The sequence below is a fragment of the Mus caroli genome, unplaced genomic scaffold, assembly GCF_978045245.1.
Source record: "Mus caroli unplaced genomic scaffold, Mus_caroli_1 scaffold_11, whole genome shotgun sequence".
NCBI classification, from domain to species: Eukaryota; Metazoa; Chordata; class Mammalia; order Rodentia; family Muridae; genus Mus; species Mus caroli.
In genome coordinates, this window is record NW_028227266.1 from 44589390 (window position 1) to 44606788 (window position 17399).

Genomic DNA, 17399 nt, shown 5'->3' on the forward strand with positions numbered 1-17399 from the left:
GACTCTGTCTCTGTGTTCCTTCAGACAAAACTCAGCACCCTTCCCAGCATCCCACTCATATCCTGCCTCAGCAGAACACCACTATTTGATATTTCTTGCTTCTGTGCTTCTGTTAGTGTTCCATTTTTATGAAAGGAGATACTCTTGTCTCCCTTAGGGGAGGTACCAACCCAATCAATCATAGAGTTCTCTCAGCGTAAAGCTGAGTTACGACTTGAGAATATTCAAAGCTGGAGTTACAAAACATGCTTTGGCTGCCCAGGCTCCGGCTGGTCCCAACGTTCTGAGTGCTATCCTTCATTGTCCTTCCTCACTTGATCATTCTGGATAATCCTCCCTCTAAGATGAACACTCTGATCAGGTTTGGGAGAGCAGCTAGTCTTTCACCTGTCTTAGGTGGGGTGTCTATTGCTGTGATAAAGCATCACCCCAGAGCAACTTGGAGAGGAAACACTTTATTTCACACGACAGCTTGTAATCCAACATCCAGGGAATTTAGTGAAGGAACTCATGGCAGAGATGATGCAGAGGTCATGGAAGAGTCTGCTAAGCTCTGGTTTGTTCAGTCTGCTTTCTTATTGTACTGCCCACAGAGAGCTAGGCCCTCCTACACATCATCAGGGAAAATGATCCACAGGCTTGCCTACAGGGAAAGTTTTTTCCAATTGAGGTTCCCCTTTCTCAAATGACTCTAGCCAGTGTCAAGTTAACAAAAAGTTAACCAGGATAATATCCAAGGTGGCTAAGAATTTGGTAACCGTTGCTGAATGCTGCTGCTGTAATTTCAAATTTAATATTATCGTGGAAATATAATGACCATGTGACACTTGATGTCACTATAGTCACTCTCCTCCCTGTCTTTATCAGATAGTCATAGTCTCAGTTCCTCATAGAAATTGGGATAGGTTTCCATTATCAATAGCTTGCCACTTTTATCTACCCCTACTGGACCAGTGACATGTGGAACCCACAGTATCCAGACAGGTAGTGCTCACGGCTTTCAGTTCAGTGACATGCTCACTCAGTTCTCAGACTTGAGAGCTCTGCTCCTGGAATCAGATCTTACACCTGCCTTCCTGAGTTATGGAGTTAGAAAGAACAAACTCCACATGTGTGTTCCAGAAAGCGATGAGAGTGACTGTTCCCATCTCTACTCCTTGATCCCTAGGCCAGTAAGGTCTAGCTACCGGAGTTGATGCACCAGAAATGGTCCTTACTTTATTTAGCACACTGAGCACATTTTGGAGAAGAGTGAATATCTTAGCTCACAGGGTACTTCCCTTTGACCAGCTTCCTAGCTGGACCTTTAACAAAGCCACTCTACTATTCAGTTAGGTTTGCTGTTTCTGGGTGGTAGAGTCATTGTTTTACATGTGTGTCTCATAGTCATGGCCAAAAAAGGCTATGAGTTCTCCTTCTTGGTCATCAAATTAGAGCTTTATGGATGGCGCATAATGTAAGCTCTTGGATGCCAGTGGAGGTAAAGAAATTACCATGGTTCTAATGACCCCTCCAAATTTCATGCTAACGTTTAATATTTATTGTAAGAGTGGTAAGAGGTGAAACCTTTCACAGGTGAGAGGGTCATGAGTGAAGAACTATAAGGAGAGAGCTGCAGGGGGAGAGGGGTTAGTATTGACACAATGTTCTATCACTTTCTGGCCTCTAGAATTGAGCCAAGTGACTCTTTCTTGTGTGTATGTGTGTGTGTGTCTTTGTTTTTATGTGTAAGTGATAAACTCACTCCTCATTATTGTTATTAAGGTTTCACCAATGTCTTTCAGTTACAGAGCACTTATTTAATTCTGCCATTAGCCATGGTTTAGGCCCTGCAAACTCCCTTCTCCCCTCAAAGGGAGCTCCTTTATATGTGGCCCCACTCTCATCACTGGTGTGCAGGTCAGGCTGGATCTGCTCCCAGATCATCTTCTTAGGGTTCATCTTCTTGTCAGGCTCTCCAGGGGAAGCATCAAAAGTAATTCTGTCTCCAGGAAGGGGCCTGTTGGGAGGGGCCAGAATTTCCACTTTCTCTAGTGAACTGGCACCCATCACCATTGCTTGAGAGAGTACTCCCTGCATTTTCGAAGTCTTCAGATTACAAAGTAAAAATCCACCATCTGATTTTGCATCTGTTCTAGAGGAACATGATTCACCAGCCTGCTGACGACTGTCCGTGGGCCTGCTTTTCCCACATCTACTTCTTTGACATACAATGAATCTGCATCAGGGTGTTCCTCCGCAGTAACGATACGAGCAATTCCAAGTTCCAGGCACGATACACTGATAGGCTTAGAGTCAACACTTGCTGTTGCTGACGGGGGCTTCTCCTTTTTCTCTCCTTTCTTCTCAGTCTTCTCTTTTACCTTCTTTTCTTCTCCTCACCCTCCTTTGATTTGTTCTTTTGTACTAGAAGAGGTGGTGATTGTTACTGATGGAGACTATATCATACTTTCAGAAACTGTACAACTAGTCTCTAGTGAAGTACTCGATGGAACAGGTACTTGCATCACGCCATCATGAATTTCTGCCTGAATTAGCTCCTACTTTCGTTCTTCTATTTCCTTTTTTCAGTTTAGCATTCTCAACTCGGAGTTTCTTTTCTTCTCTCAAAGTTACCTGCAAAATTGTTAGAAGAGCAACCTGCTGCTTGAGATATTCGATGATCCGATCTGCCTCTGCACCCTTCTGCTCCAGCCTCTTCCGAAAGGCATCATTAGTTGTCATCTTTCCCCAGAATCGGCAGAAAATCACGAAGTGGTGAACCGCAGCTCTTGAGTAGCCTCAGCTGGGTGTAGGAAGAGCTCTCTTTCTTGTTTTATAGTTTACCCAATCTGTGATATTCTGTTACAATAGCAGAGAATGAACTAAAATGGAAGACAAACTCTAAAATAGTGAGTGAGTCCAGTAAGGACAAATTAAGATCCTTCATGAGAATAAGGGATCTCCAAATGTTTGGTTGGTCCCCTTGAGATGTTGTCTTACATCAGGGTGGGTTTCTACTGCTAGAATGGCAGCCATTGGTGGAAGCAACTGAGTCAGCTATGGTGAGGAGTATGTGCTTTGGACTATCTTGTCGACTCCCTCCCTTTGACCACTGCTGCTTCCTTCCTGGGATCACTGCATCAGCACTGGAGGAGACTGGATGTCTCATTCCTCTGGGAGAATCCATCTGAGATAGAGATTTCCTTCAGTGAGGGTTATGTTCAGTGGATGTGAGGAGAAGCAAAGGACATGGGTAATTTACATATTTCTTTTCCAGGTCTCCTTTCTGCCCAGCTTCTAATTGTGTTCCCTCCTTGCTCTTAATAGCCAAGCCAACTGCCACTCAGGAGTTCTGTGTTCGGGCTTCTTTTCCTATATCTCCAGTTCAAGACAAAGCCCAGTGCTCCTTGTGTACCTACTGGGGATTTTTAACACTGGGGAAATGCTCTTCAGTTACTCTTAAGCAGGACTTTAATCACACTTTTGTGTGTGTGTGTATGTGTGTGGGGTATAGAGCTAATACTTACATATTGCACCTTAAACAAAGCATCGTGACATCTTCTGGTTTTCCTTCGTGGCCATATGCACTATGATCTTGTAAGTAATAAATATATGAACCGAAGCATCAGTGAACAGAGGTATATATGACTGATGGAGATGTCCTGCATACTAGCTAATGCAATCAGGATGTAATTAGAAACATACATTCGGCTTTTCTCGTGGTTCCTAGCATGGAACTTCCAGGGCACTTGGACTCTCCAGAGTGATACAAGGACTTTTTGTGTTAATGAAATAAGAGTACCTAAGAGTCCTACTGGCTTCAGGATGGAGGACTCATATTGGGGGAATTGAGTTGCTCTTAGTTGGAAATTTTAGTTCTATCCCCAATCCCCAGAAAGAGGAGAGAAGTTGGATATTCAATTTAGTCACCAATGGGCCAATGATTCAAACACCTGTGTCTACACAAAGAGAGAGCCACAAAAAATTCTATAAATACAGTGCTTTGAGCTGATGAATATATCAGGTACAAGAGCAGAGCCCCTGAAGAGGGTTGGGAACATAGACCTTTGCCTATATAACGTCCCTGTATAAGTCTTTATCTGGTGTTTACTTATGTTTTATATCTTTTGTAATACGATCATAATAGTAAGTAATGAGTCTCCACAGTTCAGTGAGGTGTTATAGTAAACTGTACAATCTCTAGTGGTGGTAGTTGTGCGAATCCCCAATGTTTAATCAACTAGATCAGGTGTCTCAAAGTCCTGGGGCTTACAGTTCACATTCCAAGTGTGACAGTCTGTGAAACTGAGCCATTGACTCATGGGGTCTGATGCCATCACTAGATAGTGTTGGGATTGAACTGAATGAAAGAATATTGCTTTGTGTCCAAGGAGTTGGTTAACTGTTTTTTAAAAACCAGTATAAAAGAAATGTCACATATTTAATGTCAGGAGTGTTCTGAGTAGAGAAAAACTCATTAAAACTGAATTAATAATTCACATGTGCCATTCCTCATCTACTTTGGCTAAACCTAAACCATGCCATGTCTATTGTGTGATGCGTAGCTGCTGCATCCTGCAATGCAGAACTTGCTCAATCTGATAATACCCAGATCAGTACAAATGTCACCGGATACATCATGATCTCAGTCTGAGCTGTGACCCAGTACCAGGCCATGGGTCACTTCTATTAATACCTACAAAAATATTAAAAACAAAACTTCTTTAGAATGTTGTTATGCTCTTTGGCTCCTTCTCTCTGTTTCTCTGTGTTGTCTGGGCGGCACAACAGTAGGCTCACACACTGGTGGGTGTGCTGAGAATCCGTTTCTGTTGAAAGGCTTCTGGGGTGGTTAGTAGATACATCTGTTTTATTGGACTGAGAACGCCTGGGAGGTTAAAGAAGCCCCTGACTGGATGTGTTTGTGAGGGCCTTTCCAAAGGACATTAGATCATAAAGACATTAGATCATATACTCCATAGGACATTAGATCATAAGGGCATTAAATCATATATTCCAAAGGACATTAGATCATAAGGGCATTAGATCAGATATTCCAAAGGACATTAGATCATAAGGGCATTAGATCACGGGCTATGATCTAATGGTTGGTTTTGCCCATTGATGGATTCAGAGTTTGAATACACTTTTGGGAGATGGTGAAATCGCTGCAGGTTGGGCCAGGTTGGAGGAAGAAGGTCACAGAGAACAAATCCTTGGTGGTTGTGTCTTTTCCTTGCTCTTCCGGTTGCTACTGTATTCTATTTCCTGTCTGCCATGATGGGAGATTCTATGCTGCACCCTCCCTTCCAGGATGCACTAACATTTCTGAAACCAGAAACAAAATAAACCTTCACTCTTTTGCATTGCTTCTATCAAGTATTTTGTCCCAGGAATAACAAATCTGATTAATATATCTTTGATTTATAATAGGTCAAAGCTCGAATTATTGAGTGAGATTTATATTCCAAATGCTTTCCTTGTAGTGATAAGAAGTGTGAGATACAGAACTTATCTTATGTCATAGCAGAATGTTTGTGTCTCAAGGAAGGAAATCCTAAAACCATCTACATACCAGAGATCTGATTTTCATGGAATTTTTCTCGGAGTGCTTGCTTCTCTTAATTTAGAAACTTTAGAAGGTTTGGTAGCAATCTGGTATTGTTGTGACATCTATGTTAATAACCAATGGCTTTCACTCACCTAACCAGTTTAGATACATCAGGGTGTGTTTGAACTCACATGAAGAGTTACATAAAGTTATTAATTTTTGTAGGTTAGTTTGATGTCTGTGACCTCTGTGTGGTAAGCCATGAATTTATTTCCTTCATTAAAAAGGATATGAGTTCACTTATAAGTTTGTAAGACGGAGTATTAAGATTGATTAACGAAAAGCTAAAGAGTGATCTAGAAAAAAAATACTGCTTCCTGTATTTTGGATTAACATTGAAAACAAACTCTACAAGGTGCCTGAAATGCTCTTAAACTCTTTGCTATTTTTATTACAAGACTGAGATTGGTTTCTTCACTCTGAGCATTGTATCATTAAAAGAAATAGAAATTATTTAAACAGACATTATTACTTAAGAACAGGATCATTATCAGTCCCATCTAGTTTAGATAATTTTACAAACAGGAATCAAAAGCTCTTACATGTATTTTATATGGAGAAAATCAGTATTTCACCCTTAAATTTTTATCTAGTTATAAGTGAAGAATGACACCAAATCTAAGAAACAGTTTGTAATAAACTTGGGGAAAAAAATCTCCTACACTTTACAAAATGCTTAGAAAGCAATTTTAAGGCTAATTTCTACTCTGGCACACTTAGTCCAATCAATATAGTGGACCACATTAATAACCTATAGAAGGTTCTTGTGGACAGTGTAGCTCTTAGGAAAGACTGCGTTGGTGCATTGCTGCCATTTCCATGTAAATCCAAATTTTAAATATTTTTCCTATTAATAGGATCAAAAATCTGTTGCCCGGGTCTGTAGTTGTATTTCAGGGTGAGTTCATAATCCTGTATAGAGACCACATCTGCCTCATCAGCTGCAATCATGGCTACCATCTGGTTATATCATTGCCTGTCACAGTGAACTAGGTTATCAGAGAACCAAGATAGGTCAATTGACAAAGGAACATAATATGGACTGCCACCCAGATACCATAAAAGTCTCTGGTGTTGGTGGAAGCTTTTCAATTCTCCTAGTTGCAGGTTTATGACAATGTTTAGGTCACCAAATTGTACATTTGTTGGTGGCCCCAAAAGTAATATTATAAACATCTTAGTTTGTATAGGTATAATCTATAATGCTTGAACAATATTAAGTCACACAACAAAATAATCTGTCTGCCTGCCTATCTATCTATCTATCTATCTATCTATCTATCTATCTATCTATCTATATCTATCTAACATCTATCTAACATCAATCTAACATCTATGTATATATGTATGTATGTATGTATGTATGTATCTATAAATCTAACATCTATCTATCTATCTATCTATCTATCTATCTATCTATCTATCTAACATCTATCTAACATCAATCTAACATCAATCTAACATCTATGTATATATGTATGTATGTATGTATCTATAAATCTAACATCTATCTATCTATCTATCTATCTAACATCTATCTAACATCAATCTAACATCTATGTATATATGTATGTATGTATGTATGTATCTATAAATCTAACATCTATCTATCTATCTATCTATCTATCTATCTATCTATCTATCTATCTAACATCTATCTGTCATCTATCTCTATCTCATACACAGCTTCAATACAAGTCTATACAAATTATAAAATTAGGAAGACATACTCATATCCTTTACAACCTTTTTAAGGCCCTAAGGACATAGCTGGTATCTACAACTACTTCCTTCTACTGTCCAGTCCATATTTCTTTTGCTTCAGTGAGCATCTTCCTTAGCAAAGCAACTTTTTCCACTTCTGAAGGGTTTAGCAACTCCTTGCTAACTGAAGGCTAGCAACCCTCTTGAGTTGAGTTGTAGTTGACTTCAATGGTAGGGCATAAATGTGCTTAAGAGAAACCCTGTAGGCTCTCCTGTCTTCCAGGTGCACTTTAAAAGAATCCTCTGTTGTGTACCAACACCCCAGATTCCACTTGCTAATCAAGAGTGATCATCTCAGCTACTGTGTTTGCACATTCACTGTCTGTTGGCTCAGAGATTTGAGATTGGGTCGCAGTTGTTAGCAATGGAATCAGTATTTTCTTCACTTGTAGAGGCATTGTTCCTCTCAGATCTAAGACCTCTAGACCACCAGAGCCTAAAGTGACAGGGATGAGAAACAGCTACCTTGCTACAGATCAAGTGTAATAGCTAATGAGGCCACTCCCAGTTTCACTCTCTGATTCCCATGTGCACAGATCCTGGTTTTAAGGGAAGAAACCACAGTCTATTAGACTTTGATTTAGAGTACAGCCTTCTGATGAACCTCACTTGCCCCAGCTCTCCATGAAATTACCATCTAGCTGACACCATAAACAAAGCTTAGATAGTTATGATAATCTATCATCATCCTCTGAGATCCCTCTGTGTGCTGACTAGGTAAGTTAGATAGAGCTCTGGGTAGGGTACACACTCCTGCATCTTTTCATGCTTTAGAACAAGATAACCTAGGAAGTCCAGGAAAAGGGCAGACTCCAGGAGTTGCCTCTGGTCCTCCCTTATATTTCTCCTCTGAAGCCATAAGGAAGTTCTCTGACTTCTCTCACTTGAAGTAGGTCATAAGAGTCTATTCTAGAAGAGCGTTGTTTTATGCCTATGGTCAAGGTTGGTGCTGTCAATTTGACAGAACCTAAGAATCAAATGGGACATGATCCTCTGGGTATGCCTTTGAGTGATCATAGTGACAGAGTTAATTGAGGTGGGAGGACCTGCCCAGTGTGGATTGCATCACTCCCTATCTAGAGTCCTGGACTGGATAAATGGGTGAAAGGAATTGGGCAGCAGCAGACAATGTTCTATGCTTCCAGATCGAGGATAGGACATGAGCTGCTGCCTCAAGCCGCCATGCCTTGACTTCCTCACCATGATGGGCTATTGAATTTGTGAGCCAGAATCAACCTTTCTCTATTAGGTTTCTTTCATCAGAGTGTTTCATTGACAATGGCAGGAGAAGAAAATAAGGTCCATCCCCCATGCCCCGTTATTACCATTGGTATATACCGTCTTTTTGTACAATTGTGTATCTTGGTTTCATTAAATTTTACATAAACATCCAGTTTTCTTGAGACCTCTAGAATTTCATTTCTGAGAGCTCTCATGTTTTGTAAAAATTTGGTTACACGAATTGTTAGCCTTTTCTCTCGTTGATCTGTTTTGATAAAGGGTGTTAGTATGACCCTCGGGATGAGTATGAGGCATCTTTCTCTCCCCCTACAGCATTAGTTTTGGACTCCCTCCAGAAATGCTGCATGACTTTTGCTTTGCTGTTTCTGAAGGGAGATGCAGTTCTAGTGGCTTCCACTTGACCTTTCCCACCATAATATTCTTTCCTCCACAAGACAGGGAGCCATTGTGGGCAATCTGCCAGCTCCTGAGTATGTCTGTTTCAATTGTGCATCCCAGGACTGGGAAAATAACTACAAGACAAGTTCAGGGGTTGACTGGAACCACAGAGAGATGGTTGGGAGCTCAGATTTGATCAATTATCTGGCTTCCATAAGATCCTACCTTGACGGGTTAACTATAGTGACATTTTTATTTTGCTGAAATGAGTGTCAGTTCAGAACCAATCCCCAAAATCCCTAAATACTGTGACTATTTATTTCTCTTTCATCAGTGCACACTTACCTTGGTTAAAGACTGTCTATCCTTGTGGGGAATGCTGGGAGAAAGATTAACAGTATACATTTTTGGGCAATTGTAATGAGGTCTTTCCCTAAAGAGACCTTGGTGCTCCTCTTTCATTCAGAGTCTATAAACTGGCTCCTTAAGGCCTGGAAATTGATTCAGGGGTCTTGACTATCTGTGTGCTTAAAATAAAACATCTGCTCACTAGTCTAAAAACTCTTTTGCCCATATGGATCATGTAGCAGTTGAGAAGACTATAGATTTATTTCTTTTTTTTTTAGGAGTAATGGCATGAATCTCTGAGGTCAAACTGTTTGCTGTTGCAGTAACCATTCCCATCTGGTCTTTAGTAATGCTATGAAACACATGGAATCTGCCACCTATCATCCCATGGTACCCATTGCACCACGGTTAGGTGGTATCAGTGGCTATTGTAATTTCAGACCTATCATAAAGAGTGACCAATGAACTCTTTAAAGATTCTGTCATTTCCCTCATACATTAATTTCTCATATATATGTGTATATTATGATTATATATTATATATTCTTCTGGGATATATAAATAGGTCTTAAATGATAAATTACTTCAATATTCATATTTCTCCATGTGCTTGCATATCATCCTCTATAATATACCAAGGCAATTTTGATATCTTGCCATCAACTAGTATAGGATATATTTGTATCCATATTTCAGTTAACCAACAAACCAAACAAACAAACAACTCACCAACTCACATAACCATCTACCCAGTAAATAATTAAAACCCTTCCTAGCCCTTTAAGCTAAAAGTGAATCTAGGCTTCGTGCCTGGTGGAGGAGCATCAATAAATTTAGCCAGACCTATCACTATGTTCTCCCCACCCTGATCCCACTCTTCTCATATCTGCTTCCACAAATATTCCCCAGATCCCTATTTGTGTAAATTGGAAAATTGATGTAGCTCTTGAAGTGTATAATAACCATTCCACAACTCACATTTGGCACTTTGCCCTTTGTGATAGGTTGAGACATGAGTCTAGATTATAGATCTAGAAGTACATTGACATGGATAGATATGTATGAGAGTTGGAAATGCCATCTTAGAGAAGCCCAAAGTAGGACTGCTGAGCATATAGGAGGCCCCCTAGTCAAGCATAGTAGGACTCCTATAGATTCTTCACTGTCCACTAAGAGGACTACAAAATTTAGAGGCATAATGTCCTCGCATTAATTATATTCTGCCTATCTACCCTCTTTTCAGTTCTCAACATCATGTGTCTTCCCATCTGATACCCTAGTCTTATCAGAAGATACCTTGGAATTTGAGAATACTTTTTGTGCTGTGTGGGGAGCAGGTGTGGCAGCAGTCCCAAGAAGGTGCCAGGGACTGCAGCTAAGTCGTATGACTTGCACCTGACTTCTTCATACATCTGAATATAAGCCACAAACATCGTGAGAGCTGCGCAGGTGTACCAGGTTACTGGCGAAGCCATTTTGGTGGAGATGTGCCCCTGCTGCCCTGATTAGCTGAAGCTGCGTACCTGGTGAGGTGATGTGGCCTGCTGTGAGTGGATGGGAACTGATAGTATATAAGAGTGAGAGGCCCAGGGCTGGGGTCTTTCCCCTACACAGTCAATGCTCTCCCAATAAACGTGTGCAGAAGGATCCTATTGTGGTGTCTTTCTTGCTGGCGAGTCAGGCGTCCCACAGTGCTGTATTTCAGCCATTTACATGATGATACTCTGGGTTTGGATGTCAGAATTTAGTATTAAGAATAAAGGACATGAAGTTTACTTTCAGAGAAGAGAGACACTTCCAGGATTTCCTTCTGAGGTTAAAGAGAACTTCGGAGAACTTTAGCAAGAGAGATTACTGTATTGATGTGCACTTTCTTTAGCTCGAATGTTAATGGTGACTTGCAGAAGAAATTGAAGAGATTAGTGTTGTAGTCCTGTAAGATTGTGTTGGCTTGGACCAGAGTGGTGGCAGTAGAAATAAAAATAAATAAATTGATGTGGAATATAAATTGAAGATAGTCATTAAGGAATAGCTGGGATAAGAGAAAAAGAGGAATCAACATTTCTTCTAGGCATTTGGGCTGAGCATTGAGTAGGTGATGGTGATATTGGTCAATGTAGGAAGTGTGACACAGAGTAAAGTTAAGTCTCTTACACATTGATGACTAGGTGTCGAGCAGATAGCTGAGTTCTTCCATACACTCATCTAGTCACACCAAGCATGAATCTATTATTTACTCCATACTTCAAATTTGGCAAATTGTCCCCCAAATGTCCTGTGGTAGCATGGTTTAAATGTGCAACGTCCCCCATAGTCTCTTGTGTTTGATCTCTTGGTCCCCAGCCATTGGCACTGGGTTGCAGAACCTTTAGGAAGTGAAGTCTTACTGGAGGAAGTGGGTGACTGGGGGGTGGGACTATTTCCTGGATATGGGATTCTGGACTGAATTGATCAAGCATATGATATGATCAGTTGCTTTAAGTTTCTGCCATCTTAAACTTCTCCAACATGATAAATGGTATTTTTGAAATTGGAGCCAGAACAAATCGGTTCTCCTGGAATTGCTTTGGTTAAGATGTTTTACCACTTCAGCAAGATGGTAACTCAGACTCGTGGACTCATTCTTTTCCTGATATAGGGCTTGATGCAGTAGCATGTGTTGCCTTCAGTCATGAGATCTCACCAGTTTCCTTATCTGGGATTCTCAACTTTAGTCTTTTATGACATCAGTGTCTTCCCATGTCAGTTGTATGTCTCTCAGTGTGGTTGGGTGTCCATGTTTCTTCACAGGTAATTTCAACAGGAGAACTACATAAATTGCATGATATGCTTTAGTCTGTCACATTGAGAAGCCAGTGGAATCAATTCATCCTACATCTGACCTTCTTTAATTCGATAACTGCTTATACATTGTCTTCCAAACTTTCTTATACGTTTACCATTTTCTTCTAGATGATGAATGAGTAATCTATGGGGAGAGAGTTGGACTTCTGTACTCCATGATCATAAATACTCCAATCTTCATCCAATCTGCACTCAGTGGCTTTACTATCTTATTGACTGATCCATGCCTGAATCAATGACGTTTTGATATTTTGCAGAATGACTTTTTAAAATAAATAATTCTTCCTACACCTGTTTGTTGCCCTACCACTGGAAGGAAGAGCTACCACATACCAGCAAGCCAGACTATGGTTTGCTCACCATGTGATGAGCTTCCCGAGAGCAGACACTATATAATTCAACGCCACCATAAATGCTAAATGCAAAATTGATGCTCAGTAAATCTGTATTGAAGTGAGCTGCATTAAACTCACCCTTCAAACATGGAAGATATTGAAAATCCCTGCCTCCACGGGGTTCTGTTAGGCCGAAAGATCTTGTTTATGAGGACTCTTTGTAGCTTGTAATAGGTTTTGCAGATGTGAGCTGGGGTCCTCCTGAGGTGCTTAAGTCCTAGCTGTCTCAGGCAGTTGCAGGGAAGTATAGCTACTCTGATCCAGCAGGAGGAGGGAAATGACAGGGAGTGACCATGAACATGGAGGCCTACAAGAGTGGAGAAAGCATCAGGACCCCACCTTCTCCCTGTTTTGACTTCATGGAAGGGTTAGGTAGGAATGCCTGCTTTGCTGATTCCATTCCCCCTGCCCTGCCCTCCCCCATCTTTCTGCCTCAGCACACCATCCCTCCAGTCTTCTATCCTCTAGAAATTCAGAGAGTTTCCTGCAGCTGTCAGGCTTCTTTCCTTGAAGAATATCTCTAATCGCCCCGCCTGATTGGGTCTCGTTAGCAGGCTGGTGGCATTGATTGTACTCAATCAGCGTCCTCCTGCCCAGCTGGGAAAATGTCCCATTTGTTCCCCCTACTCTTCTTCCTACAACTATTTTACAGTTTTTTGGGAGGGGGAGGGCTTGGGGGGGGACCTTAATCCCAAAGGCCAATCTTTTCTGCTGTCCCTTGTAACAGGGCTGTTTATGACTTGACTTTATACAAAGCCTTTCCCTTTGTCTCAGCGTGTTTCTGGAAATGTTCCATGGGGTCTCTAGGACACTCGCCGCCCATATCCCAGCTTTATCAACAACACTCACAAAGAACATAAAGAAGCATTTACTCACCATTACAGTTGACAAAATGTATTTGCATAGAGGAAACCATCTGTGAGTCAAACTCATCCTTTGGCATAAGAGACGGCGTTACCATGGTCACCAGTCTTGCTGGATGAGAAAACTGAGGGTGATGGAAGTTAAGGGACTTTCCTAGATCATACACACCAGAAGCAGCAGAGATGAGATTTCTACCCAGATAGACCATTGGCTACAAAGTGGGGTTTTATTCTGATATGCCAACCCTCCCCACTAGTTCAAGTGAAGGCCCCTCTAAGGCAGAAGGTGACTCTGATTCTGGGAATACAAAGGTGGCACAATGCCACTGAGGCACAATTAACAGATACCATCGTGCCTCTGGGTGGATCAGGCAGCTTTCTGTGAACTGTTGCACCCCATATCTCTTTCTTGATGATCCAAGATCATAGAGAGGCCAATAGTCATCACGCTTCTTTAAATGAAAAGAATTGAACATTGGTTAGCTTTTTTTTTCTGATAGAGAGATGAAAAGAAAAGAAAAGAAAAGAAAAGAAAGGAAAAGGAAAGGAAAGGAAAGGAAAGAAAAGAAAAGAAAAGAAAAGAAAAGAAAAGAAAAGAAAAGAAAGAAAAAGGGACTATGAGCTATGACTAGGCTCTTAAGTCCCATGACCAGTGGATAACAGAAGTGACATCCTATGACTGTGTCATTATCATTATGCCCATGGGTTGTGTCATGCCCGGGAAAATCATATACCGTATTTACCTCCAGTGATGGCAGTGTGGAGACTGAGAAAATGGAACCAAAGACCACCCTAAAGCTTCAAAGAAGAGAAAGTGAAACAGAAGACATACCAGACTTGAAATTCAGTGTGCATCTTGGGTATTGGGCCGGAGTTCTAATTGTTCTGCGAAAATAAAGCATTCTGCAAAACCTCTGGCAAGACTAGAAAAAAGATTCCAAGAGCTATGGTGAGACAGCATTCCACACTTTGTTCTAGACAGTTCTGCTCAGGTGTCAAACAGCCTGAACTCATGCCCTGACTCTTGCTATGCTCATGCTTCTGTAATTTATGTCACATGCTTCACTTCTGTGATAGTTAACCATTGTCAGCTGGGTGGGACTTTGAATCACCTGGAAGATACACCTCTGGGTGTATTTGTGACAATCTTTCTAGAGCGGTTGAATTGAGGAGGAAAGACCCAGCCTGAATTCAGATAATGCCATCCCTAAATAAAAGGGAGAAAGCACGTTAGGCACCAGCATGTCTTTCTCTATTCTTCCCAATTGATAAAGTATGATCAGCAGCCTCATGCTCCCACATCCATCCCTTCCTACCAGGATTGTATCCTTTCTTAAACCTTGAGCCAAAATGAAGCCTTCTTTTTAAAAAACTGTTCTTGTATTTTGTCACAGTGAAGGAGAAATGGTAATTAGTAAGGACCTCCCCTACCTTTTCTGTGTTCTCAACCTGTGGTTGCAATTTCTTTGTTGGTCATTGTGAACACATGAAAATAACGCCAAGGTTGGGTGGTGGTAGTGCACTCCTTTAATCCTAGCACTCTTGAGGCACAGGCAGGTGGATCTCTCTTGAAAAACAAACTAACAAAACAAAATCCCCAAAATAAAACAACAACAACAACAAAAAAAAAAGAAAAGAAAAGAAAGAAAGAGAGAAATGAGGAAAGAAAATAACACCAAGACAGGCATCCCACTCATCCTTCATCAAGATGTTCTTTATGGTATACAAGACTCTAACAACATAGAAAGTAGAATGTATTCCTGTCTTTCTCCAACTATGGTCATTTCAGCCATGCTCCTGATACATCATGTCAGTTTTTTTTTTATGTGAAAATTACAACACACCTTATCCAGTTGTTAAGAAATTTTAGTGAGAGGCAGCAGTCTACCCTTATAAGCAGAAAATACACTTTGGACCTCACTGGTGTTTGAAATAACAGATAGAGACAGAATCTTATATGCATTATGCTTCTGTTCTGTCTACTTAGCCAAATTTCAAGCCTTTTTTCACATTCAGCAAGCGTTTGTCACATACAGGGCTCATAACCTTTGCAGTCTGAGGTGCAATAACCGAATTAGTACAACTTCTTTTTTCCTTCTCAATTTCCCTGAAGAGAGGTTCATTCACACATACTGTTGATCTTATGGACCACAATTCTACTTTGTATGTGAACTAAGCAGTAAGTGCTTTACATCCTAGTGGTCTGGATCATGACTGCTTAAGATTTCAACATGCTACATAGAACAGTGCACTACTTAAAACATTTATTTCTAGAAGTTCTCAGTTAATAGTTTTGGAGTAGAGTTGACTGTGTGTAACCATGAAGAGTGAAACAGTAAATAAGGGGGAACTATTGAGCTGGGTATAAAAACAAAAAACACAGTCTTAACAGACTTTGAGGGATTCTTTGTAGGTTTATAGACTTCCATATACCTTGTGTTTCAGAATTATTTTGTTACTCTTATGTGTTTCGATACTTGGGCAGGTACATCCTAGAATAGCTGTGAATGTGGCCCACCATATTTATAGATGAAAATGTTATATTGCAATGTCAAAGGTTTGGATACCTGAAAAGGCTAGGAGGTCTATCTTATTAAAAACAGTATTTCTTAACATGTTGCACATTTCTCAGAGCAAGTGCTTAATAAATGTGGGATGGAATATGGGTGAATGGATAGCCCAGTGCTTGAGAATTAGAAGAGAGGATTATTGAAGATGAAAAAAGATATGGAATTAAAGAACACAATTGTGTTTAGATTTTGCTCTTCAGCAGCCCCTACCACTTATGAGGCAGGTATTATCCCATTTAATGGCTGAGGAGTTGTTACCTTAGAAAAGCTTAGTATCTTGAAGAAGGTAAGCTAAGATTCAAACCAGGTTCACTTTTGTGTCCTAAGCTTTATTCACTGTCCTGGTAACATCCCAGCAGCCTCAATCTATTCTACCTTGAGCATATCTGCCTTTATTGGGTCTCAGTGTTACAGTGCTGATGTTCCAGTTTGATGATGCCTAGAGTTGAGCTTTGCTTGAAGTCCAAACTGTCATTTTTCAGACACCTATGAGGCCCAGGGGACTGGGGGCTGCAATCCAGCATTGCTTTCCTCTCCATCCTCTGTATTGAACATCTATCCAATTGGAAGGGCTCCTGAAAAAGTCAAACCCATTTTCTGTTCCTTATTAGAAAGATTTTCTTTTTATAAATTTGCTGCATTAGCATGGGTACCTGAGTCCCAGAACTAGGGAAGGTCTAATTGCGGCCATCACACTTGGCGTCAGACTTAAGACTGTGAAAGCATGGAAGGACAAGGTGCCATGGGGAAGCAGGTTCTTTTGTTATCATTTTGGGTCTCACAGTTTTCCTAGTTATGTGAGCCAATGCATTTGCTGTTTTGTTTATGTTCCTATGAGTTGGAACATGTCATTGGCAACCAAGGAGTGTTGACAAATACCCTTGCATGTATTCACCACCCCCCCCCCTCCCCCAGCATACTCCTCACATTTTCCTGTCTGACAGTGCAGTGATGCTTGAGAATCGGAGATGGTGATCTGAAAAGGAGATGCAGAGTTCAGAAACAACAACAGGTATAATGTAGCTGCTCAAATGTTAATTCAATTTATTTATTATTCTTCTGCCTTAAAGGCAAGGGCTACATCTTACTCTCTTCAATGTTGTTTGTGGTACTTGGTGCAGACCCTCTCACACCCATGATGTGAAAACTGGTTTTTATCAAACAGCTCCTTCTTTCATTTGGGTATTTGTCTTGATTTCCTCATGCACGTTAACAGCACCTACTATGAGCTTAGAGCTGCATGAGGGGGCTTCCTAAGGATATCATGTCCTCTTGGTTCTACCCTTCAGGTCTCAGAACAGGAAGGGCTTTATGATCTGCCCCCATCTTTGTCTTTCTTCTTTTGCAAAGTACAGAGAGCGCCCCTCCAGTCACTCGGCAAACACGTCGTCAGGATGTGATA

The 17399-nt window shown here is 40.8% G+C and overlaps 1 pseudogene; it reads right to left on the bottom strand.

Moving 5' to 3' along the window:
• Nucleotides 1-1795: 1795 nt before the first annotated feature.
• LOC110302582 (aminoacyl tRNA synthase complex-interacting multifunctional protein 1 pseudogene) lies at nucleotides 1796-2724 on the bottom strand (annotated as a pseudogene).
• Between the last annotated feature and the right edge of the window lie 14675 nt (nucleotides 2725-17399).